At 44.8% G+C, this 26,620-nt stretch overlaps 1 long non-coding RNA gene across 1 annotated transcript in view; it reads left to right on the top strand.

The window, feature by feature from the left end:
* The first annotated feature begins 6,843 nt into the window (after positions 1–6,843).
* The window catches only part of LOC128346982 (uncharacterized), a 52,798-nt gene continuing 33,021 nt past the window's right edge, over positions 6,844–26,620 (top strand). The window contains exons 1-2 of the long non-coding RNA XR_008317326.1: positions 6,844–7,012; positions 8,177–8,258. This is a non-coding gene — a long non-coding RNA (uncharacterized LOC128346982). The remainder of the gene's footprint in view (positions 7,013–8,176; positions 8,259–26,620) is intronic.

Below are 26,620 nucleotides of genomic sequence, written 5' to 3'. Positions count from 1 at the left end.
GGCATTTTAGAAAGCTAGGCTGGAACGTTTTCTTATTTTAATTTTGTGTGATTGATTGATTAAGTGCCGTCAAGTCACATGTATGTATGTACTGTATATATATGCACATGCGCAAACACACACACACACACTGTAAGTTGTTCTCATGAAACATTAAGAAGGTCATATCCCCACCCTCAAACACTCTAAACACCTGAGAATAGGCCTATTCATTGACTGAAAATGGGTCCTGTTTGAATCAGCACTAGATACAACATAGTATCATTGTGAGAGGGCTTCTGGGCAAACATGGCAGCAGACAATGGACTAAGATATTCCTCAGGGCTCCTGAAAAATAGCTGAAATTGGCCTCCCAGTTTCACAGGCTGAGAAATTAGGTGGAGAAATTGGAAGGGGTGTTTCAGATCATATAGAAGGTTTCAGGTTCAATATCCGCTATCTCCGTTTAAAGGACCTCAACAAGCAAGGCTGGGAAATGCTTCTGGGAATGGACCATAGCTTGGTGGTAAGCATATACTTTGCATGCATAAGATCCTTGACTCAATCCCCTCCAGTTAAAAAGAACTCAAGTAGGTTGACTACTGGAGTGCAGGTAAGGCTTTGGAGAACTGCTGCCATTCTGAATATATGATACTGAGCTAGATGGACCAATGTTCCAATGAAATATTAAGCAGCTTGCTATCTTCCTTCACCAGCAGTCTGAACTAGTGGTACAGTCCAGCACCTTAAAGTCTCAGCTCTTAAAGACATCAACCTTCTGGACACCATTGCCTTCTACCACATCTAAGTGGTCACAGTTTGTCTTTCCTTTGGCCATTGTCCTCTAGAATACTGGAACCTTGCCATTTGATTTCTCCTCCACCAGTCCCAATTTCACACGCTGCAACCCTTCTTGGAAATGTCAGCTTTCCAAGGAAGGTTGCACTTAGAGTTGACAGTCTCGTTGCTAGTCAGGCATGACTTCATCTGTGCAACCCCTTTCCTGGGAAAGCTTGGGTCTTTCTGCATGAAGGAATTTACGAAGTTTGAATTGGTCCCAAGTGTTGATAACAAAGTGTTGAGAGGTCAAGCAATGTATGAATCAGCCTAGGATACTCTTGCATTGTGATTTGTATGAACTGCATTTGCAAGAAACATCCATTTGCAGGACCACACTTTGCATATCATTTTAAAAGTTGGCATCTTAAGCAGAGGATTAGTTTCTGAACATGTTTCCTGAAAAAGGCAAATGCACCATAAAATGTTCTCAGTATATTTTGCTCTGTGGTACTGGGAAGCTTAAGTCAAACATTGTTTTGTGCTGCAAGCAATGTTCTGCAGATTTAGACATTTTAGGCTCAAATGTTTGTCTCACCCCCCACTTCCCAACCCTGCATTAGCTTTCTGGATTAGTGACAAAGGCTATCTAAAGCTCTGAGGCATCCTGTTGTTCTCTGAGACCCTCATACGTATGCTTACTACTGATGGCTATCTAGGGCATGATGGCAATCTGTGCAGCTCCATGTACTGTGTCAGGATTTTGCACAGTGCTTCCAATTACCTTTTGGATAGCCTAGTCTTACAACATCACCAGCTGGTCCCGAAATAAATGTCTGCACATTTCCCTGAGCAAAATGGCACTTACATGACTTACTTTGCATAGCCATTTGCACTGGTTAAATTGTAATGGCCAGCAGGTGAAATGCTATTCAGCTCTCTCTTTTGCCCATTCTGTGTAGAAGGAACTTCACTTTTGCTTCTGGGTCTTATTTTTAATGCACCATGTCTGCAAACTGGGAACAGACATGGAAAGTTAAAGAGAAGCAATCAAACTCCAGGCCTGACATTTCCTTTCCCTTTATTCCTTCCAATCCCATGTAGAATTATGAGTAACTGAATTTTGCACACACACACACCCGGTTCTATAAGCCCAGAGTTTCCCTATACACCTTTTTTGGCCAGAATATTACAATCTCATACAACATAATGGATGCCAATTTTTCATAGGGATGTGTGAAAAATCAATTAAAGGATAAACGACAAATGTTTTTCAAATTTTACCTCAAACAACATCCAATAACCTAGGATGTATGCTGCCTAGCATATGAAATCATGAGAAATGTATGTATTTAATTTATTTAGCAAATGTATATACTGCCCCAAACCTTAATCTCTGGTGGGGGGGGGGTTACAATAAAAATAGTAGAAATTAAAACAGAATTAAAACATTTTAAAAATTTACAATTTTTAAAAATTTACAATTTTTAAAAACTGTTAAAAATATTAAAAGCTATTAAAACTGTTAAAAGCTATTAAAAACTGTAAATCTAATAAAAATACCTGGATGAACAAATGTGTCTTAACTGCCTTTTAAAAAGTTGTCAGAGATGGGGATGCTCTTATTTCAGCAGGGAACACATTCCATAGCCTCATGGCAGCAACAGAGAAGGCCTGTCCCTGAGTAGCCACCAGATTAGCCAGTGGCAACTGTAGATGAACTCCAGATGGTCTCAAAGTATGGTAGGGTTCATGATGAAGAAGACATTGGACCAGGTCTCAAGATCAGTGAGACCCGGTTCCTAGTGATGAGCGGGCAGGGAGCCCTGGGCAACCAGATTGGCCACCCACACGATGGTTGGCGCCGAGATGGAGCACGCAGGGCATACTGGGGAGACCCCCGAGCTGGGAGGCTGCTTTTAAGCCTCCAGGGCATACTGGGGAGACCCCCGAGCTGGGAGGCTGCTTTTAAGCCTCCAGGCCAGGGGTCTATGCACGAGTAGCCACGGCGCGGAGCCATGGTGCAGCTACTCACGATCAGATAGCCCGGGTTTGCGGAGCGCTCACTCGGGCTAAGGGGCGGGCTACAGGAGCGGGTTAGCTGCTCCAGAACCACCGGGCTCAACTGCGAGCCCGGTGTTTCTGACGATCACAAAAATTGGACCAGGATTTTCCTAGCCCGATTTTTGTGATCGTAAGAATAGCCCAATTAACTTAAGAACCCAGGGCCCAAGCTGTTTAGGGTTTTATAGGTTACTAGTGTTTTTTAGCCCGTTAAAATAACGGGCGCTAGCGTGTTCCCCCCCCTCACCTCCCGTTCCCTCCGTCTCTGGCGGGGCCAAGTGTGGCCGCCGCCGCCAGTGGGCCCAGGCCAGGCCCAGTCCTCTCCCCGCCTCTGCCGCCATTGACCCCAGTCGCCCTGCAGCGGCCACCGCCACCAGCGGGGCCAGTCTCCCCGCCAGCGGCCGCCAGTGGGCTCAGTTCCCCCACCGCCAGCGGGCCCAGTCTCGCGGCCGCTCAGCCGTACCGTGTTCTCTGGCCGAGGCGGAGGCAGAGCCGCCGCCTCGGCCGGCTTCCCCCGCCACCGCCTCCTCCCGGCCGGCTTCGGTGGCGGCCGGGCTGGACCCGCCGCCGCCGCCTCTGCCCTCCCCGATCCCAGCGTCTCCCTCCCTGTAGTTTCTTCTTAGCCCGTCTCCCTCCCCGTAGTTTCTTCTTAGCCCGCCGCTCTTGCCAACATGGCCGCCCGTGTCCCTGCGGCCGTATCTAATCCAAGAAAGACATGGGCCGAAGAAAGACACGGGATCACGCTCAAGCCTTTTATTATAGAGGATAACCAGCACTTTGTATTTTGCCCAGAAACATATTGGCAGCCAGTGTAGCTCTTTCAAAACAGGAGTAATATGGTCTCTTCAAGATTACCCAGAGACCAACCTGGCTGCTGCATTCTTTACCAACTGCAGTTTCCAGACAATGTACAAAGGCAGCCCCACATAGAGCACATTGCAGTAATCAAGTCTGGAGGTTACCAGCATATGTACCACTGTTCTGAGAAATGGATGCAGCTGGTGTATCAGCCAAAGCTGGTAAAATGCACCTCTGGCCACTACCTCAACCAGGGACACCAGGGAGAGGTTTGGATTCAGAAGCACCCCCAGGCTGAGTACCTGTTCCTTCTAGGGAGATGTGACCCCATCCAGAATGGGCAGATCGAAATCATCTCTTGAGTTCCGACCCTGCACAGTAAGTACCTCCGTCTTATCTGGATTCAGTCTCAGTTGGTTATCCCTCATCCATCTTATCATGGTCTCCAGGCAGGCAATTAGGGAGGTTATGCCCTTTCCTGATGATGTTGACATGGGTAAATAGATTGGGGTGTCTTCAGCATACTGATAGCACCCTGCACCAAATCTCCTGATGATCTCTCCCATGGTTTTATGTAGATGTTAAACAACATTGGAGACAATATGGAGCCCTGAGGGACACTATATGGAATTTCAGAATTTGAAAAGCAACAGTCTCCAAGGGACCCCATCTGGAATCTGGCCAAGTAGTAGGAGTGGAACCATTGTGGAGCAGTGCCTGCCACCCCCAACCCCCTCAGACATTCCAGAAGGATACTATGGTTGAGTATTGAAAGCTGCTGAGAGATCCAAAAGGACCAACGGAGTTACACTTCCTCTGTCAATTCCCAATTGGAGATCATCAATCAGGCTGACCAAGGCAGTCTCTACCCCATAACCCCATCCAAAAGCCAGTTTGAAATGGGTCTAGATAATCAGTTTCCTTCAATACTGGCTGGAGCTGGGAGGCCTCCACCCTTCCAGTTACCTTGCCCATCCATGGAAAGTCGGAGACAAGTCTATAGTTGCTTAACTCTGGGGGATCCAATGCAGGCTTCTTCAGAAGTGGTCTAATAATTGCCTCCTTGAAACAATAGCACTAGCACTTACATTTATATACTGCTGTATAGCCGGAGCTCTCTAAGCATTTTACAATGATTTTAGCATATTGCCCCCAACATTCTGGGTACTCATTTTACCGACCTCGGAAGGATGGAAGGCTGAGTCAACCTTGAGCCCCCGGTCAGGATCGAACTTGTAACCTTCTGATTACAGGGCGGCAGTTTTACCACTGCGCCACCAGGGGCATCCTGCCTCCCCGCCTCCCAGATAAGCTGGACATTTTGCTAGTCTTATTTGAATTATTCTGATTTCCCTGGATATTCTGCAAATGATTTACCTCTTAGGGAGACCCCAAATTTTCTTCACATTTTCAATTTCATACTCGTGTAGAAAATACTGGATGTCTGTTATGCCATCATTATGCATTAAAATAATCATCTGGGCCTCTGCTTTCTGTCCTCTCTCTCTTAGAGGCCTGATTGGTGGTGACTTGGGACAGGGCCTTTTAAGTGGTGGCACACAGGATATGGATCACTTTACCCCTAGAGGCATGTCAAGCTTTCTCTTTGCTTGTTCTTTGCAGCCTTATAAAGCATTATTGTTCATTGATCAATGGCTGAATGTCACTGAGAGAAAAGCAACTGGTTTGATGTTGTTTCTCCTACATCTAGATGCATGTGCCACTTAATTGGGAATAAGTAGATGCTTACCATTGGGGATGTCTTTGTAGGTGTCATGCAGTTCTAAAACCTTGAAAATAATCTTCTAAAAACAACATTCCTGTTAAGAGAATAGATGAACAAATTAATTCAGGTTTGTTTATTCTTGAGCCTTCTGTTCTTTGTATTTGTTCCCTTTTAAATTTCCCCTTCATCATTTCTTTAAGCTTATTTCCATTTTGGGGGGGGGCAAGCTGTGGCAATATGTCACATGGCCAGTTCATGTAGGAATGTTAATGCTCAGTCACTTGGGCATATGGCCTTTGAGTTCAGTTTGGTCAACCTTTTTGTTTGATGTTCCTGAAGCATCCCATATCCAAAGTTAACAAAGGTCAGCTCAGATCAACAGGTTTCTGAAGATATGAGCAAATGAGCACAGATATTTGTTTGTAGCTATGGAAAGTCATATTTTAAGAACTTGGAAATACAAGAAGTGGTTGCATTAAGGATTATTTTTCTTCACAAACAATGGCTCAGTGCAGATATATGCATCTTGTAGAGAGGGTAGAAATAGGCTCTTCATCAAAAGTTATCTGTAATGGCATTACAGATACAACAGAGTCAGGGCAAACATCTGATTAATAAAAATGGGTCACTAGTAAATCAGTGGTGGAGTGTCAGCTCTTTGAATAGGCCGAAGGATTTATTATGATGAAAGAATGGCAATAAAGATGCATTTACAACTGAAATGGGACTGGAAGTAATTAAGAACTCCTTTTAAAACATAAGGATAAATGAAGAAGTTGAGTAAGGCAAGAGTGTTAATGGGGAAAAAATAGGCTGCATACTATTTGTCTTGTTGATTGGCTAACTGTACAGATTTTTTTAATGAAAGCATTAGGTAGAGACCATTACAGTGGCTGGAAATCAAAACATTAATATCGAGGAGATGACACGATAATGACTCTTGCCATTGAAAGACATCTCACGCTGGGAAGGTAAGGTCACACTGAAGGAAGTGAAAGGTTGTCCAGAAAGTTTTCCTGCAGCTAAAAATAATAGAATTGTCAAGTACAAGTGACACAGGACTTTATCTCGCTTGAAATAAAATGTTGAGATAAACAGGGAATGGGAAAGATGCTACAGGGCAGTGCGTGTGAAACCATAATCTGCCTTGAGATTGTTTTAATGAAAGGTGGCATAGAAATTTAACAGGCCCTTCATTTTGAAGGGTGTTCTGTTCCGAGATCATAACACTTAAACAGCCCACTTTGAGGGCGAATGTACTTCTGAGTGTGGAATGTTTTGCACATCCCTATGGTTCACCCACTTTGCTACATCAGGTGGGGGAAAGTGGCTGTGAAGGGGAAATGGCAGCTGGGGGAGGGTTAAGCATGCCCTCGCCGACTGCTTCTCTCCTAACCACACCTACATGCACTACTTAGTTAGTTATTTATTCAATTTCTATACTGCCCTTCCAAAAATGGCTCAGGGCGGTTGCAGCAAAGAAATGGCAGCTGGGCTTGCCATAACTAACTGTCTTTGCTGTAAAGCTGAAACTGAACCTTAGAACTGGTGTACATGAAATGATGACTGTGTGTAGCAATGGCTCACATGATCAGTGCTGTGTCTATCCTCCAAGACCATGAGAACACAGGGAAAGTACAAAGTACTGGTTGCAGAACTCATCTTCCTGTGAGTATCAGCTTTGTTTTTTTAAAACAAGTCTGTAGTCCTTAAGGCTGCAATATACTTGAAAATGTGTGGGCACTGACAATGCTTACTGACATAATAGAAGCCACAAAGGTGGCTGAACTCCAGTGGTTGGGGGAGGGCAGGGCTTCAGTGTCCTGCAATAATTCCCTGGATAAGCAAAGCTAGAATAAATTATACCTAATAGTAATAGCTGAAACATGCATTGTGCAAACTACGAGGAGTTATGCAAATTTGCTTCTGTTAAAAATCAAGTTGCAGTATTCAGCCTTTTTGTGGTGTGGAAGTTGAATTGTTTGACTGCAAAACTTACTGATTTTTGCACAGTGTACCCCAAGTGGGCTGTTTTTATCCAACAGCTTACTATACTTACTGGACACCCCACCCCCAGACTATCACAAATTTCAAAACCAAAAAAAGGGGGGGAAAGTGAAAGCTTGGAATAGAGAAAAATAGAAGATTCAACTTCTAGTGTTTTAAGAGCTAGACGTACCACATAAAAGGTTGCCAAACATATCACAAAGTTGCTTAGCACCAACATTTCACACATTAGGACTGGAACCAAAATTTCTCCAAAGTGGAAATTGAAGGAGAATTTCAGGTTCCTCCAAGGAAAAATGGTAATTCTAGCAGGCTTTTCAGGTTTCCTCCCTAACAGAAACATTTGAGAATTGTCTCCTTGTTTCTCCACACCTTATTGCCTACCTATCCAACAGTTTCTCGAAACAGAGGCTTATTTTCAGCTGTGCTTGCTTTCCCCTGCCATTTTTCACACAGCATTTTTTTTAAAGACGCTTAAGACACACCTGTTTTTCCAGGCTTTTAATTACTTACTTACTTAATTACTTTTAATAGTCTGTTTATGTCTTAACTTTGTTCTTACCTGTTTCATTCTTGTATTTTAACTTATGTAAAATACAAGTGGGAATTTGTATGCACATATCAGGCAGGATGCACATAGCAGACAGTATATAAATATGATAGATAGATATTGTATATTGTATATTCCAGTATAGATATACCTATTGAAACCCCTTTTTCATATCCCAGCAAACATAAAAGTAAATAAAAGGGTTAGTAAAAGTAAATAAAAGGGTGCTGCCATCTTGCTGTGATCAAATTGTGGTGTGCATTTTTTTTTAAAAGACCACGAAAAATCTCCCCTCAGCATGAAAAGAACAGCCCGGTTATTGCAGAATGGTGGCCATTTGTATGTACTGAAAGCAAGGTAATTGAGCTTAATTAATTTATTAATTTTTTTTATCCCACCTTTCAAACAAATACTGGGACTACTCATGAGTAATTTACTCTGGCTATTAGCCATAGAGATCATGCACACAAACTCGTTTCCCAGGCCTGGGGAGGGCCTCATTTCACAGGGTTGGGATTGATCACTCCTGCCTTTCCCCACATGACTGCCGCTAGCCGGGCCCCCAGACAAGTGCCACTGTGGTGAGCAGTGTGGCAAAAGAGTGGCCGGGGAAAGGATTCCCAGCCTCCAGAAAGAGCACAATGCACCGTGCTACTTGTGTAGTGCATTAAAGTTATTCTAGAGTCTGGGGTGCTCCTTCGCCTGGCCTAAGTGGAAGCACAGGCTGCTGGCAGCTCGAATGGGGCTGGAGGCAGTCCATGCTGCAGGTGCTGGGGTAGGAGGGTGCGCATGTGCCTTTTTACCTCACTTTTAGCTTGGATTAAAAACCCAGGCTACCCGGATACAAGCCTGGCTAGGGCTGCTCATGTGAACAGCCTTATTGTCTCCTAAAGCAGTTCAAATCAATTAAAAAATGAAACATGGGCCATGCCTTCAGGTGTACTTACCAAAAAGACAATACCTACGAGGGAAGGGGTGTGGAAGGAAAAGGCTGAGAAGGGCAATCAGTTTCTCAATGCCAGAACAGCATGACTGGTTTATATCCAGTTGGGACAAGGATTAACTTCCCTTGCTGGCATTCTTGCTTGGATAGAAGAGGCGCAACCACCTGGTGACCCTTAATCCTCTGGCCAGTGAAAATCGCCAGCAGCCAGAGTGTCGTCCCCCTTACTTCTGCAGTCCCATAGCCAAATTCACAAAGCACATGAGAGAAAACCTGGTCAAAAGTGCCATTTTAGGTATGTGCCATGACTGTGCCATAGGGATTCTGTTTTTCCCCTTTTGCCATTGAACAGAAGTCACTCTGTTCCCCAGTGATATTTCAAACTGCCTATGAAAACGCCTTGGTTTCAGAAGGGGTTTGCCCTGCAATTTGGGAAACTGCTGTTTGGGAAATGCAAGACTAAGGCTGCCTTCGGACTTAATGGCAAACCGCGGGTCCAATGGGCCCGCAGTGTGCCTCCATTCCCTGGCACGCTCCCAGACGATCGTCCTTTGCAGTCTGGAAGACTGCAAAGGGGGAGTAACTGGCTGCCTGGGCTGTCCTTAGGGCATGGCAAGCAGGGCAACCACTCTTTTATCCTCCACACTGCTGGATTTGCCCTGGGCCCCACACCCTGCCAGGGCTCTCTAAGGACAGCCCTGTGGCTGCCTGGGCTTCCTCCAGTGCAAGAAGGATGGCTGCGGCAGCCAACTGTGCTTCCGAGAGTGAGGAGCTTCCTCTGGTTTGTGCAAGCTTCTGGTTTGCACACTGGAGGCAATGGACCCCCGATTTGGTGACTGGAACTTAATTCCAACTGAGGGTTCCTTTCCAGGTTTGGAGGGAGAATCAGAACCACAGATGAGTCTGGGAACCACGGTTCTGATCATTCAGATGTCACAGAGGGCAAACCAGAGGTGAGTTGGCCTCAGGTTCCCCATGACATCCAAAGGTGGCCTAAGCCTCCTTTGAGTGCATAGGTTTCATTGTATGGTTCTTTGGAGATAAGCCAATAAGCTAAGAAACAAAATGTTAAAGATGTTAATGAAGGTGAAGGAGTGCCAACATAGCCTTATTTTATTTTATTTTATTTTATTTTATTTTATTTTATTTTATTTTATTTTATTTTATTATGCCTGTTACAGCTGGGATGTGCTGCACTGCATAAATATCCATCGTGATGACTAATTTCAGCTCAGAGTTTCCCAGAGTAATGTAGAATCAACAAGACTGCTGGTGCCATTGTGGCTTTTTCCAGTGCTTTGACTCAAGGGGAAATCATTTAATTTCTGAAAGCAATATTTTAATACCTACTAAAAGAATATTATAGTAGTAATGACGGTTTGTGTTACACAGTCTAAAGTATTAGTAGCCCAGTGACCCACAACATACTGACCAGCATTACACTGTTACTCTCTTCATGCAATTAAAAGGAACGTCAGTTAGTGGCTGAAGTGAATATTGCAAAATCAGAAACATGTCAGCCTTTGAACATCTAAACAAATGAGACAGGATAAGAAACGACAAGTTTCAGTATGAGGCCACTTTGAGATAGAATTAGAACAATAATTTTAAAATGTAGCATGGAGAATAACCCCGCCCCCCATGTTAATATTAAACATCAGGTCAATAACAGGAGCAAGGCCAATATTTCACTGTTTGCCATGCCCATATTTCCCCCAGGTAAAGCTTTTCATTGTCGTGTTTCCAAATGTCTGTGCATTTTACACAGGTCTTCAGTGTTGAATACAGAAGTTGTCAATTTCAAGGGGGTGAAAAGGTCCAAACCCTGTATCTTCCACACCTGTGCAATTTCCCCATCTGTTTGTAGACAATGGCCAGCATCCAGACTAAGGACAAGTGTGCATATGTTTTGTGCATGCAATGGGGAATGAGTGATTTTTGCGAATACCCTCTTCCCTCTGCCTATGCCTCCTGAAAATATGTCCCTGAAGGACATCCTCAAAGACATATTTCCAGGAGGCACAGATGGCTGCAAAAAGAGGGAGAAATCAGTGAAAACCACCCCTCCCACACTGTGTGCATGAAACATTCTTCCATGAACACTTTGTTAGTCTGTATGTTGGACAGTGTCCTTCATTGGACTGTGCCATTTTGTGTTGCTTTAAAGGACTTTTCACTGCTTTATACCAGCCAATATGGGATCCCAAAGTAAACATTATTGCATCACAGTGCCATGTAGCCAGATCTGACTATGTAATGATGTTGCTAAGCCCTCCCACTGCTGTCACTCTGAATGAAGGGGAGAAGAGAGATACATCCTTGGAGCCAAGGAACATTTTCATGGCCTGCCAGCATTATGGGGCAAGACTTCTATGATCCATTTCTAGACATATGTAGTTATGCAGGAAAATGTGGAGCAGAATGTAGCTAGCTGGAGCAAAAACTGGATAGGGATGTGCGTCTCTACCCATGTTCTGTCTCTACTAGTCAACGGTAAGTGATTGGAATGGACAAGAGAATGTTGGCCTGGTTACATCAGCAATGAGGATACCTTTCCTTTGACACCCATCCCACTGCAAAACATTTCATACCCTTTTGAAAACAGGTGCAAAAAATCACTGAAAAAATAATAATTAGACAATAATAAAGCCTTATATTTAGCTGCAGATCTACGTTAGCTAGAGACGTAGTTAATCTAGCTGTAATATTATGCTTTTGTCAAAATGTATTAGTGACCTCTCTATATAGGTCAATTAACCACACCATCTTACCCCTTCCTTTTTAAAAAAACCCACCAAAACTTTTGTAGTCCCATTGCAAATGCAAATCTTTCTTCCACAAGCCAAACGATGCCTACATTAGTGACAATGAACATGACTGTGACAGACTAACACTTTGATCCGGAACACATTTGCTTAGAAGTAAATCCTGTGCTTAAGGCTGCAGTGAAAGTTATTTTTTGTATGTGTAATGGATTGAGGATAGAATACAAGATTAGTCCAACAGCATGAAAAATTATCAATTAAGATTTCTCATTAGCAATATTTGGTGCCTTAATTGTCCTTTTTGACTGTGTAATCTCAAATGGTAATTATTTGTGGCATTGGCCCATTCCTCTATCACCGTTATCTTTTAATTAATTCAGCCAAGTGGTTTCATTCTCTCAGCCCTTCGTTCATATCATGGAATACTTTCCACTTTACTGTTAGCATATCCGTATTACTAGACCCACTGAGCTCCCTTAAAACTCCCTTTTAAAAATTAGAAGTAAAAAAGAATAAGTTTACAAAAATAATGATTATCTCACAAAGCTACCTTTGGATTTTTTGTTTAAGTCTTGTCCCCTTCTGTTCCATAGAATCATAGAACTGGAATGTGCCCAAAACACTGTTTAATTGTCTGGGGCTGGGACCTAACTCAATGAGGAAAGAAGTTTGTTCTTAGAATGGTGTGCGTTCTGGTCACAGAACCAAGGGAATCAAGTGGTACAACATGGGCTTTGTAATTGTCCAGAAATACAATGCCTAAGGATTGACCAAGACTGGCATAAATACTAGGAGGAGAACCTGGGAAGGGATGTGCGAGCTGGTTCGATTCAAGCTGGGCTCGACAGCCCAGCCCCGTGTTCTAAGAACCAGTTTGCAGACAAGTTCGGATATACATCTAAAGGGGAATCAGGGGAGGATTGCCCTTTACAAGTAAAAGGGAATTCCCTAACATAAGGGGGGGGGGCAAGCGAAAGGGCCCCTTCTTTTATTTCAAGTCTGTGGCTCAGAGGCCATTTGCATCACCATGCAGGCAGCCAGGGCTGTCATTCAGGAGGCCAGTGGGGTGCTTGGCGGATCCCCTGACACCACTCCCTGCTGCCTCAGAACACTCTCAGCCACCACTGCCACTGCAGACAAGCAGCCACGGCTGGCAGACCCAGGAAGGGAAGGAGATCCCCATAATGCAACGCACACTCTTGTGGTGCATTATTAGAGCTCCAGAGGATAGGGTGACACATCCTGGCTCCCCAACCCTCAGAGCTGCTTGTCTGAATGAGCAACAGAATGAGCATCTGTGGGGAGGTAAGCTCTTTAGGGCTTCCTCCTAACAAACTCTGGAGCACTTTCTCACTGCTCATGAGAAAGGGTTCAGTTTTTGATTGTGTGAATGACCTCAAAAACTGTGTTCTACCCGGGTTTGGGAGCTCTGTGTTCTCCCAATTTTCATTTGTGTGGAAGTTATAGGAAAATCTGAGTAGAAGTGATTGTGTGGAAGCAAGGTAGGAAGCTATCCAAATTTTTCTATAACCTTGCTTCCACACAATCACTTCTACCCAGTTTTTCCTCTTATCCTGCTTCCACATAACTGAAAATTGGGAGCACACAGAGCTCCCAAACCTGGGTAGAACACAACCTCACTAATTCACAGAGCCGGGTCTCATGATCCGTGTGACCCGGTTTCTTCGGGTGAGTGGGGAGGGAGCCCTGGGCGGCCGGGATCGGCCACCCACATGATTTCCGGCTCCGTGACGGAGCCGGTGGGGGCTAGGGAGCTTGGGGGGCACGCGAGCTTGCAGGGCATACTGGGGAGACCCCTGGAGCCGGGAGGTGGCTTTTCACCTCCCCTTTGGGGGTCTACTCATGAGTAGGCGCGGCACAGCTACTCATGATCCAGAAAACCAGGTTTGCAGAGCACTCCGCAAACCTGGTTTGGGGGCAGGGGTTCTTGAGCAGGTTACCCGCTCTAGAACCACCGGGCTCGCAGCTGAGCCCGGTGGTTCTGACGATCAGGAAACATCGGGCTAGGCTTTCCTAGCCCGATTTTTTCCGATCGTCAGAATAGCCCCACAAAGGATATTAAACAAATCATCAATTGATGACTTGAAAGTTGGTCTTTCAGGCTTTTTAAAAAAGATGGAACTGCTCATGTTTAGCTAATCACATTTAGAAATCTGTCAATACAGGCTGTTTTGAGAACTTTTTTGTTGAAAAGTCGAATATACACATTCTTAATAATAATAAAAAATATATTAATAATAATTTCCACCGCTGTAAGCATAAGCAAAATTTGGTGCATATCAGAAACAGCAACTGGAAACAATCAGGCCTTGGTGCTAAGTGTTTCAGATGAACATAGCTTCAGAGTTGGACTTGATCTTCATATGGAGATGCTTCACATGTGAAGCGCCTGACAGGGTTCAATGAAGTTCTTCTCATGATCAGTGAGAAGAGCTATGAGGCTAACTGCAGGAAAGAAGGGTTTACCTTACTTTCCCTGCAAATGATTGGTGTTCCATCCCTGGGAGGGCGGATCACCTGCCCAGATGAGCAGTGGCTCTCCTGAGGGCTGCCCACATCTTGCTAGGCCACTCCGGTGGTTGGGCCCAGGGAAGCACCGCTGCATGGTGACCTGCCCCATGGAGTCCCAATAATGCACCTCACGAGTGCACAGTGCATTAGTGGGAGCACCCCCCCCCACCCCGAGTGTGCCCGTCATGACTTCAAGCAGCTATGACAGACAGATGACCTAAAAAAGGAGGTCAAGGGAGTGCTCGCTCCCCTTAACCTCATTTAAGCAGGAGGCTACTTAGTCGGGTTTGCCGCTGTGTAGCCACCAGGATCAGCCACAATCCTGGTGGTTGACATGAGCGAGCAAAACCAGTCTGGGCTCCCTTAACCCGGTTTTTCTCACTTGTGTGAATAGCCTCAATAGGGCAGTTAACATGATGAACATTAGGATAGGAGAAGCTAGATTAATTTGGGGGATGTGCGACTCCCATTTGCTGATCATGTATGTTAAAAAGATAGTTGGAAGCTAGGAGCTTGAGCATGAGCTAAGTCCCAGATGAGTAAAATAAACATGACCTACCCAGATTCCGTCCCCAGCTTCTGAATGGTGTGTGTGTGTGTGTGTGTGGATGTCCTACACAGCTCGGGCTTAGCTCACAGTCACCCTCCCAGTCTCTGACTATGAGGTCATTCACACAATCTAAAACTGTGTTCTACCTGGGTTTGGAAGGAGGGATGTGCACAAAACCAGAAACCCCAGTTTGGTTCACGTAGAACCAGACTCAAACCAAACTAGGTCCAGTCCGGTTCCGTGCACAGTAGAGCTGGGTTTGGTCCAGCTCTTGTCTGAATTTGTTTCGGCCTGGCTCAGGGTAGGGACAACTCTTTTTTTTAAGAAAAAGAAATGATGGAGTTACTGCCATAGCCAGGCTCCAGGGGGTGCTGTCACAGCTGTGGGAGGGTCTCCTGATGTCCCCCTCCTCCTGCCAGCCTTTCCCGGGTCATTTTTGGCCCATTTCGGGCCTCTCTGCATTGTTGGTGGCCATTTTTGAGGCTGTCACAGATGCCCAATGGCAATCTGTGTGGCCTGGGTCATGACCAGGCCACGTAGATGGCCATTGGGCATGCATGGGGCCTCCAAAATGGTTGCCGCCACTGCATAGAGGCCCATCATTGGCCAAAAATGACCGGGGGAGGCCAGTGGGGGAAATGGAGACATCAGGACACACACACACCCCTCACAGCTACAACAGCACCCCCAGAGCCTGGCAATAGCGGTAGGTCTGACAATTTTTTTTCTAAAACAAAAATCCTGACCTGTCCCCGAACCAGCCAAGCAGGTCTGGTTTGACTTTGTGATAGTGTATTTGTGATAGTGTGTTTGTCTTTAATGGAAAAAGAAGAAAGCACTACTCCAAATCCAGTGTTGAACTGATTTTGTGTTGGACTGACCCAGGTCAGTCCAAGCTGGGTCATTTCGAGTGAGAGCGCACATTCCTATTTGGGAGTTGTGTGTTCTCCAAAGTTCCAGTTGTGTGGAAGCAAAGTAAGAAGGAAACCAAGGTAGCTTTGGTTTCCACACAATCCATTTTGGTTTCTGCCCTGGTTTCCACACAATCACTTCTACCAGTTTTTCCTCTTACCTTGCTTCTACACAACCGAAAATTGGGAGCACACACAGCTCCCAGACATGGGTAGAACACAGTTTTTTTAATTGTGTGAATAACTTCCTTGTGTTTAACTGACCTACAATGGGAAAATGGGAGCTCCCGAATTAGGGTAGAAGGCTTCCGAACTGCCCTAATATTGTACTCTGTTTTGCATATTTATTTTAATAGGGAAAAATGCCCTAAAATATCTTCAATAAAAAAATAACTAAATGGGGTGGGGTTGGCCCTTAGATGGAGGAAACTTTGGAAAGGAATTCAGGTCCTAAATGGGAAATCATAGTTGGCAAAATGAAATGTTATTTTACCAACAGGAAAGTATCATAGGGGGACTGAATGCATTGATGCAATGTTTACGTATTCTTGCATTCCAAATGTGGGCATTGCTTTGGCCTGTGTTGGTTCCCAACTGGCTCACAGGGCTTCCCAAGTTACCTCTCCTTTCTAAGTCAACTTCCCAAGCTACTTTTTCAGCCCACAGAGTCCAACCAGGTGTGGGGAAGCTGTCATCTAGATGTACCAAAAATATAAATGAAATATCATATTTCATATCTTATCAGTTAATAGACTAATTAAAGGCAGTTCTGCCTGTAAATCTGTTAACTGCTATGGCTGACACGCATAGCACACATTATTTCAGAGCAATTGTATCTCTCTCTGTTTGTCTTAGCTCCTCTACAAAACGTATTCTCCAAGCCAGGCCTGGAAACCATTTGCAAACCTCCTTTAAAACAGATCCACACTTGAAGGCATGAAATCATTTCCTCTCTTTTATCTTAATCCTGTTTTCTATTACTTTTCTTGGAAGATGTTGGGCCCTTTCCTTCTACTTATCTGTGTGAAAGAGTGTTATGAAATGAGAAGCCCGCGAGCCTTTCAGATTGGCCCGACTGCTCTGCTCACCTAATTAGAAATAATTGAATGAAGCTTCACTCTAGCAAAGAGGTAAAATCAATATTATAATTAAAACTGCATTTCTTTACAATTAGATCTTAAAATGAAACCTCAAAAGGGAGGGGGCAGTGTCTCAATGCTGTGAAGTAATTAATGTCTGTATTAAGTCATACCTGCCAACTGTCCCGGTTTATCCAGGACAGACATGAATTCCCACCACATTTCCCAGTTCATGAACACACATCTCAGAATCATGATTTCCCCAACCCTTCCCACTCCCCCCAGCTCTGACCTGTGTCCAGCCTGCCTCCCAGCCAATTAGAGGGCTCTGTGATGCACAGGGAGCCCTCCTCCCCCAACCCAAACATCAGCTGCCCAGCAGGGGTGCGCGGTGTGTGTACAGTGTGCTTTGCCTCCAGCAGCCTTCCTTCCTCCTTGCCGTGCCAATCAAAAGTGTTTCCACGTGGGGCAGGCAGGCAGGCAGGGAAGTAGCTCCCCGCTCTTGTATCTCCTGAAGGGCCCCAGCAGTGGTGCATACCAGAACCTGTCAGTGCTGTTCCTCCATGAAGCATGAGCTCTGTGTTGCAATGCATCTTCTCCTGGCACTGGCAGGCTGCTGCTGTGAAAGCCTAAAGGAGGCTCCTCTCATGCCCTCTGCTGCAGGGATGTGCATGAATTGAGATTTGTGCACTGATTCGAAGTTCAGCCTGGGCACCTTTAAAAGTGAGGAGAGCAGATCTGTACCTGTTCCTCTACCACTCACTGCAGCTTCCTGCTACGGGGTCACCCCCTGTACCCCTTGCACAGGTGGTGACATGCACATGGCCTATGCACATGCGTGGCAGCCATGTGCATGCCAACACTGCACACAGGATGCAGAGAACAGCTCCACAGCTGTGCATGACCTTTGGTAGAGCAAGAGCCATGCCCAGAAAAGTGGCGGGGTGGCAGCAGAGCAGGTAAGGACCTGCTTTTAAAGGGAACTGCTCGGTGCCCCGCTGAACAGGTTCGGCTGCAGGTGCCCAAGCTGGTTCAGCACTTTCCAAATGAGGCACTGAACCAGTTCATGCACATCCCTAATCCAGGTGTGTGTGTGTGAACTGTGGAGCAAGGGACATTTGTTGTGTCCCTGTTGGTTTGTGAATGATCAAGAATGTACATGGATTCTCTGCAGGTTGAGTAGTCTTTTCACTTTCCAAATACATTCTGCCCCAGACCTGTGAGTTAGTGATCAAGAAGGTGTGTGGTTTCAGTGGGTGGGCAGGGTTAGCTGAAGCAGAGGATTCTATCTGTGATCCAGAGAAGGCTGATAACTGTGGAGAAAGGAGTGTGTGGCAGCATGTGTTGATGACCCTGCTGTTGGATGAACTTGCAGGCAAAATAAGCTCTTTCTTAAGTTGGACTGGCCAGTGTCAAGCTCTACTTAAGCCCCAATTAACTGTCACTCATTATTGGGATGTATTTTTTTGTTTGGACTTATATGATGATAACTTATATGATGATTGTATACACTGCTTCGGTCCCATGCTTTAGATGTCTTGTTTTGTTGGACCTATATAAAGATTACCCCTTTAGAGCTAGAATAATAGAATTTCATAGTTTGGAAGAAAGCACCAAGATAATCAAATCCAGCCCCCTGGCCAGTACAGGATTCTACAAGCCAACAGCACCTGTATTCTCATATGGTCCGCCATCCAAGTGATAATCAGGTCTGACCCTCCTTAGCTTCTGAGATCAGATGGTTGCTTTGGCTTTTGGTTCCTAGGGCTATGCACAAAATGCCTACCCAGCAGTGGGTGGGGGAGTGGGGGAGAGAAGTAAAATTATTTGAAGAAATTGTCCCTATTTCTCATTCTAAAATGCTGGCAGGTATGATTAAGCTTATATCTTAGCAATAATCCTGAAAATTTACTACCTTATTTCACTCCTGTGAATTTCATTGCCAGCCTCTCTCAGGTTGTTTGTGGTTGGTAGTTCTCCTTCAATTGCTTACCATAAGCTTTTTCACACAGGGCTTTTAGTTTGCATCTTCTCTGGAATGGAGGGTGTGAATTCACATATCAGCCAGATTTACCCCCAAATCCCTGCGAGCTATCAGGGAGCACTTCACACATGATTCAATTTTTTCATTGTGCATTAGAGGGTAGCTCAGTTTATATCTGGGGTAAAAAAAAAATCCACTTTTTGCACTGGTTCTTTGGAGCAACTTCGAACGCACAGTAAACTCGCGGTAAAGCGTGCTTCTTGAAATACTCCTGCTTTTATGTTGTTCCTGTTTCAGAGGCTTCCTTAAGGACTAGTGGGACGCATGGGTGTAGCACCCATTGGACAAGAAGGGACAAATGTCCCTGGGCCCAGAGGGTCAGGGGGTTCCCAAGGGGCCAGCAAGCAGGCCGCCCTGCTGCTGCCCTCCCCTACTGCTGCCATCCTGCCCTGCCACCACTTCTTATCTTGGCCTCTCGGGATGGGGGTGAATCCCTGTGGCAGCAGCGACAGTAGGCCTCTCTGGCTGGAGAGGCCCACCGCCACCATGGGGGGTGGCCTGCCCCACTCGGTTCACACCCCACATCCCGGAGGGGAGGCCAAGATAAGCAGCGGCGGCAAGGCAGCGGCAGTGGCAGTGGGGGGTGCTGAGGAGATAGGAGCGGCAGCAGGGAGATGTCTGTTGCCCCACCCCTTACATCTGATGTCAGATGTTGGGTGAGTGGCTTAGGGCGCTGGGGCTCACGCACATTGCGCACATGATGGGGGGGCCCTCCACAGATTTTCTCCCCTGGCCCCTCAGGGGTCTCACTATGCCCCTGGTGGGATGACAACCATAGGGAAATTGAGGGCCATAGTACATGTCACACGGCAAACACATAAAGCAATTTTCCTGAGATTTTGTTGGTTTGTTTAATGAAAAGCACCATGAGTAACTATGCATCTGAGTGAAGGCAAGGCAAGGGAGGAATTGTTAACCAATTCTTTTTCAGCTGCTTCAGTGATCAAAATCTCCTCCTTCCAAGTTGCTTTTCACCCATTTGGGAAATATATGAGCCCTAATGAAGCATGGTGTTGTACATGTATACTGGCATCTGTGCACATGTCCATGTTTTTGTGGAAGTGACTGTACAATATATTCATTTTATAAGTGAACCCTGGAAATGGCCCTCTCAAATGCAGGGTACATAGAAGTACATGTGTGCATGCAGACACTGTGTACAGATTGTATGCACTCTGAATAGAACATTGGGCATGGTGCCTGCATCTTTTCTCCCTCAGGTGGAAGAGCAGCTTGTGACAATGGGGATGGGGGTGGAGAGGGAGGCAGGAGAGGAAATTATGAACAGAAAAATAGCCAGAGGAGAAAGGTTTAAATAGCCTGTTTGCCCCATCCTGGCCATTCATCCATCCAAACATGCAGCCTTCCATGGCTGCTTTTCATTTTAAAAGGCCAGGACACTTTTAACATGCCTCTTCTGTGTACTGCATGGTTGACCCTCATACAACTTCGGTAGTAAAAATTGTTTAGATACTTTAAAATGCCACAGTAACAACAGACGGCAGGCTTCTCATATTTTCCATAATGGTGTAGAATGGGGAATTGCTGGCAACCAGATTCCTCCCTGTATACCCACCCTAGGCATGTAAGAGAATGTGGAATATACAGACACATACATCTGTCTTTGTATGCACCTGATTCAGTCCACCTGAGGTGTTCTAGCATGTGCCAGGGAGAGCAGGGAACTCTGGGGGCTGCCCAGATATGTAAGTTTGGGTGGGGTATAAATTTGATAAATAAATAAATTAAATAAATATTTCTTGGGTGGCAGACAGAGGTAAATATGGCAGTGGGAGTTCCCAGATATGCCAGCTCTTTATGTATAGGGAATATTATATGCATTCAAATATTTCCTCTCTCTTCATGGTACAGGCAGACAACATATATATCACATTGAGCTGCTTCTTCAGTTCTAAAACACTGATGATACCATACAGTGCAAATGCTCTTATTTAATAGGTGCACTATTGATTTTCCCATTATGAATTCTGTTTGCTGGTATGTACTGAAATTTGTACCTAATATTGGAGCAGTAGTTCACAGCCAGGGAATTAGGTAAATATCTTCTTTTCCAATAATCAGCCCTTGTATGCCCGTGCCCTTGCATATGTCACCAGAGATGCTAGTCACGAGATGATGAGATGCTTTTCAAAGTGGCCTTTGATGATGCCTTTCCCCGCCTTTCCCCACCCTTTCCAGTTCTAGATCAATATGCTGAAGTGAACTGGTCCCAGACTTCAAATTCTCATTTTGAAATAAATTTTCAAAATATGAATCTAGAAGGGTTTTTCAATATCCAACAAAAATTCACTCTGTGTGCCAAGCTTGTGTCTGATTCCCATATTGAGACCTGAATATACTATTCCTGATATTCAAATATTGAGTTATTTTCAGGTGGATACTATCAACAGTATTGACGTTGCCATAGACAAGAATGTTGCCATCAAACAATTTCATTATGAGCTGTAAGAGGATGCGATATTTATATATGAAGCTGCCGTACACTGAGTTAGACTATTGGTCCATTTATCTCAGTATAGTCTATAAAGGGCTGCACAACTTTGGCCCTCCAGCTGTTTTTGGACTACAGCTCCCATAATCCCCAGCCTCAATGGCCAATAGTCAGGGATTTGGGGAGTTGTAGGTCAAAATCTGCAGTCGGACTGAAGTTGTACAGCCCTGGGGCAGTGGCTTCAGAGTTTCAGACAGGTGTGTTTCCCAGCCCTGAAGATGCCAGAGACTGAACCTGGGACCTTCTGCATACAAAGCACTATGCCATTGAACTGCATATAAAGAACCCCTCTCTGTATATGCAGCACCACCACCATGGTTGTCATCTGGCTGATTTTAAGAGCTGTGCAGATCTGTCATAGACCATAACAATAAGGCAGCTTTAATGCTAGGAAATAGCATTCAGTAGTAATTGGTTCTTCCTCCAACACTGGTACAGCTGACGAAGCTAATTTTTATTTTACTTATTTACTTATTGTTCTGTTTTTATACCGCCTTTCATAATGCATCTCAAGATGGCTTACAAAAGTTAAAATACAATAAAATACCATAAAAGTTACATTTAGAACCTTAAAGTCAATCAAACATTAAACGCCAAGAAATAATTAGAAACAAATGCAAGAAAGCTGAGAAACCTGCAGCCTCTTGGAAATAAAAGCCTAAATAAAAAAGCCTTTAGTAGTTTTTAAAAATAGCCACAGTAGATGTTAAACAGCATGGAGGACAACATTGGACCTTGTGAGACCCCAGAGGCCAGAGGCCAAGGAGTCAAGCAGAAGGCTCCACCTTCTGGACCCCCCCTCCAAGAAAGGATCGGAACCACTTCAATGCACTACCCCTGATCCCTATACCTGAAAGGCAGTCCAGAAGGGTACCATAGTAGATAGTATAGAATGCTGCTGAGAAGTCCAGCAGAACCAACAGGTTTCTCCCCCTGTCTAGTTCCTGGCATAGGCAATCCACAAGGGCAAGCAAAGCAGTTTCAGTCCCAAACCCAGGACAAAAAACAGATTTAAAAGGGTCTAGATAATCTATATCATCCAAGACCCTTTGCAGCTGCACAGACACCAAATTCTCTATCACTTTGCTTAAAAGGGGAAAGTTAGAAACAGGCCAATATGTATCAAAATTGGTGGAATCAAGGGAAGGCTTTTTTTAGTAGTGGTCTTACCACCACCTGCTTGAGGCTCGATGGCATCTTGCCCTCCTTTAGTGAAGCATTAATGGCTCCAACTACCTACCTATCCCTGCCCTGGCAGATTTTACTAGCCATAAAGGGCAAGGGTCCAGAGCATATGATGTTGCCCGCACACTGCCCTCCACGTCCATGTCCCTCAAGGTAGGGCTGCTGTAGGATAATTTTATACCACCCCGAGACTTTGGTTTGGGGCAGTATAAAAATCCATTAAATAAATTAAATAAATAAATAATGAAATCTGGAGGGCAGAGCTGGGAAAGTCCCACACCATTGAGCTCATCCAACCAGGTCTCAGTCACACATACCAGGTCAACATTCTCATCCACAATTAAATCATGGATGAGAGATGTTTTCGCGTTTACTGACCTGGCATTCAACAGCAGAACCCTAATCCTTGAGGGAGTGTTCCCAGAACTCCCTGGAGCTGCAGAGAGAAGAGAGAAGAGCCAGGAAAAGGAATAGGCCTCCATTGCCTAGACTGTTTCCCCCGTAACAGCCTACCTAACTCCCACTGCCATATTTGCCTCTGTCCACCACCAGCTGCCCCCAGACTACCCCCAGTTCCCTGCTGTCCCAGGCACATGCTAGAACACCTCATGTGGACAGAATGAATGCTGCCTTGGAACATTATATGCATCTGCTTTCAAGTAGCTGTGACCAATAACATCTCAGTCTAGAATTGTCTAAAACTAAACTAAACAAAACAAAGACCCACAGTTGTTCCAAGGAATCTCCAGGTCCAGATTTTCCATGTTTTGATCTGCAGATATTTCAGTTTGAATGGGAATCTTGCCCGAAAATAGACTTCAGAATCTGGTCACTAGTCAGTAGCAGAATACTAATTGATTAACGCAAAGAAGAAAGCGGCTTGTAATAATGGTGAGGCTTTGTCTGGATTTTATGCTGGACCACTTCTCACTTGGACACAGTTCTCTTTTGAGTAATACTTTATCAATGTGCCCTTCCTGATGATTTATTGCAGTAATACATCACTGGAGTGACAACTGGTTTTGATGATGCATGGTCCAATACATCATCGTAGCAACTCCTCATTTGGATTGTATATTGCATAAAAGTAGAATATACTATTCTTCGTCTCCTCCCCTTTCTCCCATTTGCAAACTCAGCTGCTTTTGAGGGCTGCAAGGAAAGAGTAATTACAAAGGAGTTAGCACTTCCCTTCAAAATAAATGTTTTAAATTGCTGGGGCAGTGCTTTGAAAGCTGTATTGAAAGAACATGAAGGTTCTGGCGGAAAGGTGCTGTTTTCAAAATGGCATCTGTAATGTCCTGCAAATGGACGTTTAATAGTTCTTTCTGGAAAGGCATTGATGAAAAAAGTACCAATAACTTATGAGACAGGCATGTGGTTGAAATCACCCTGAGATAAACATGACATCTCAGAAGTAATCAGAATTCCTATAGAAAGCTGGAAATGTTTGCTTGAATAGTCATCACAAAGATTTTGAAATGGTACCAAATTCAATAGGACACTTAAAGAGAAATAAAATGCCAGTGAAAGGGTTTATAAAGAGTTTTTAAAAGATGTGAAATCCTGAATTCACAGACTTTACAACTTGACAAGGTTACCCTTTAAATTCCAAAACCAGGTCTGTAAAATGGTTTACAAAACCTTAAAACTAATATACAGAGTACAGAAGTAAATACAAAGTTTCAGATTATATCTAATAGTCAACTATAGTTAAATAAGCAGAAATAAAAAATGTGGATTGTGTAGGAAAATGTGGTCTTTTAAATATCCTGGTTGCAAAAGGCATTAAAAGTGATCACCAACACTTTGAATTGTGCACAGAAACAAACCAGAACTTAATGAAGATCAAATAGTATTAGAGTTGCATGCTCTGATGTGCCAGCTGAAGTTTCTGAACATTTTCCAAAGGCAGCCTCACAAAGAAGGCATTGCAGTAGTCTGGATGTAGCAGCCGCCAATTTGGCAGCAGCAAGGGCAGTGTTTGCAAACATTTTGGTTAATGTTTCTGTGGTGTTCAATTCAGTTTTTTCCCCTTGCTGTAGAAAAATTCATGTTTTCCAATACTGGAGATCATGAGGTTGTGCACATGACCGCTGGTGTCCACTGCTAAAGGCTGTGGGGAAGGCAGGAGATCACCCACCTTACCTGGCAGATGAGCAGCAGCCACCCTCTCCTCCGCCACACCATGCGCCCACATGAGCAGCAGCAGGGGCGTAACTATAATAGGGCAAGGGGAGACAGTTGTCTGGGGGCCCACTGCCTTTGGGGGGGCCATCAGAGGCAAGTCACATGACTGACTCCCCCAGCTGCGCACCTGCCCGGGCTTCCTTCAGTTGTATTCAACCTCCAAAATTGATGTGTGTGTTAAGACCTGGAGCTACCAGGACAGCATGTCTTTCTCTAGTACCATTAAATGACTTGCATCGTCCACAATTTACAAAACCTTTTTGAAAATAATTTAGGATGATGTTCTATTGTACCATATAGGAGATAGATAGATAGATAGAACACTATGCTTTTTGTTACCACTATTCAGCCTCATTTAAGATTTCTTTACTTCATGAGCTGAGCTTCAGTGAGGGCGGGCATTTTAAAATCTTGTCTCTGGACCCACTCCAACCTTGCTATGCCCATATGAGCAGCAGAGCATCAATAGCAGGAGCTGGGAGGACTTCTCCCTTCCACATCCCAGAGTGCCACACAGCACGAGCGTGGCAGCTGCTCCCTCCCCCTAGCTCACTGCTGGAAATGGTGGCGGGCTGGGGGGGAGCCTTTTAACCCAGAAGCTATCATGCACATGATCACCTTCCAAGCTTAAATGAATTGTGGGTTCATTTAACATTGGCTAAACAGAAACACTGGGTTAGAAAGGCTAAAATGTTCTGGAACAGACAACATGACAACTCCAAGCAGCTCATGTTGTGTGAATAGCTTCTGCCTCCCTCCCCCCTCCCCCCCCTCACACACACACTTCTATACCGCCCAAAACTTGAAATGGAATTTGTAGTTGCCACCACCATGAGACACGAGTCAATAAACAAACCACACAACCAATCTGGGTGAAAGGGCCATAGCTTGTATTGAACATTAATACTGGTGTGACAGCAGCAGGAATCAGTCTTCAGCCCCCAACACTGCAGACCAACACTTGGGTCAGAGGTGAGACAACAAGATCCTTCCCCTGAACTTTCAGGGTGATCATACCATGAGGCTGTTCCCACGATCACTGGAAAGTGGGCCAAGGGAGCTCCCAAGGCGGCTAACTAACAATCTTAACAAGAATCTCACCAAGAGGAATTTAGCTTAAGGTCCAAATTTCAAGTCGATCAGCTTAGGGCTTACTGTAGAAAGGGTGAAAATGCAGGCTTGAAGAGGGAAAAGAAGGGGGTGAGGCGATTTAGAGGCACAGGAGCTTACTATTAACGATCCTGACCCAGTGGTGCATCTGGTCCACTTGTAGATGGGCAGCTGAACAGATTTCCTACCAGGGAGAAGGCAGCAGAAAAGCAGGAAGAAAAAAAGGAAAGTGGTGTAGAGCTACCACTCAAGAACCAGTGTAGTGTAAATCCAGGCAGACTACTGTGCAGGTCCTGCTGCAGGTTCCAGTATAGATTCCAATACAGGTCTTGAGTGCAGGAGTTTGGATCTGAAGTACAAGTAGGCAAATTCATGCCTTGGGACCATGCACAAATCACACAACCTTGCTGGAGGGTCTGAAACTTGGGCTGAACAAAAAGGTCCATGGTTGCATGAACTGATCAATGTGTAAACCCACTGAACAAAAGGCTGGAAATGGCTTGGATGAAGAGTATGTGGAGCTCTGAATGAGTGATCTTAAAAGCTTATCTAAGAACCGAGATGTCTCTTCCAGTGAAGAGGTACGTTCTGTTGGAGATGAACTTCCAGTGCATCAACCTTTTGCACCAACTGTCCTAATGACCACTAGGGGCATTGGGAGTAGAGACAGTGAGTAAGGGCCTCCCTATCTGTCCCTACTCTATGACCCCTGAACTGACTCTGCAGCACTTCCTGTGCTGAGTCACAATCCTTCCTTTCCTCCTAGAGAGCAGATGGAAACATCGCTCTCTCTCTCCTTACCTATCCACTATGTAGTCCTTTAGATTAGATATAGGTCTTTCCTGTCTAAGTGTATTTAACCAATAAATGTTTAGTGTTTAGTCACACAAGGATCTCC

The sequence above is a fragment of the Hemicordylus capensis genome, chromosome 2 (assembly GCF_027244095.1).
Source record: "Hemicordylus capensis ecotype Gifberg chromosome 2, rHemCap1.1.pri, whole genome shotgun sequence".
Classification (NCBI taxonomy): domain Eukaryota; kingdom Metazoa; phylum Chordata; class Lepidosauria; order Squamata; family Cordylidae; genus Hemicordylus; species Hemicordylus capensis.
Note: the sequence above shows the minus strand (reverse complement) of the source record. Positions and strands in the feature narration are given on the sequence as shown.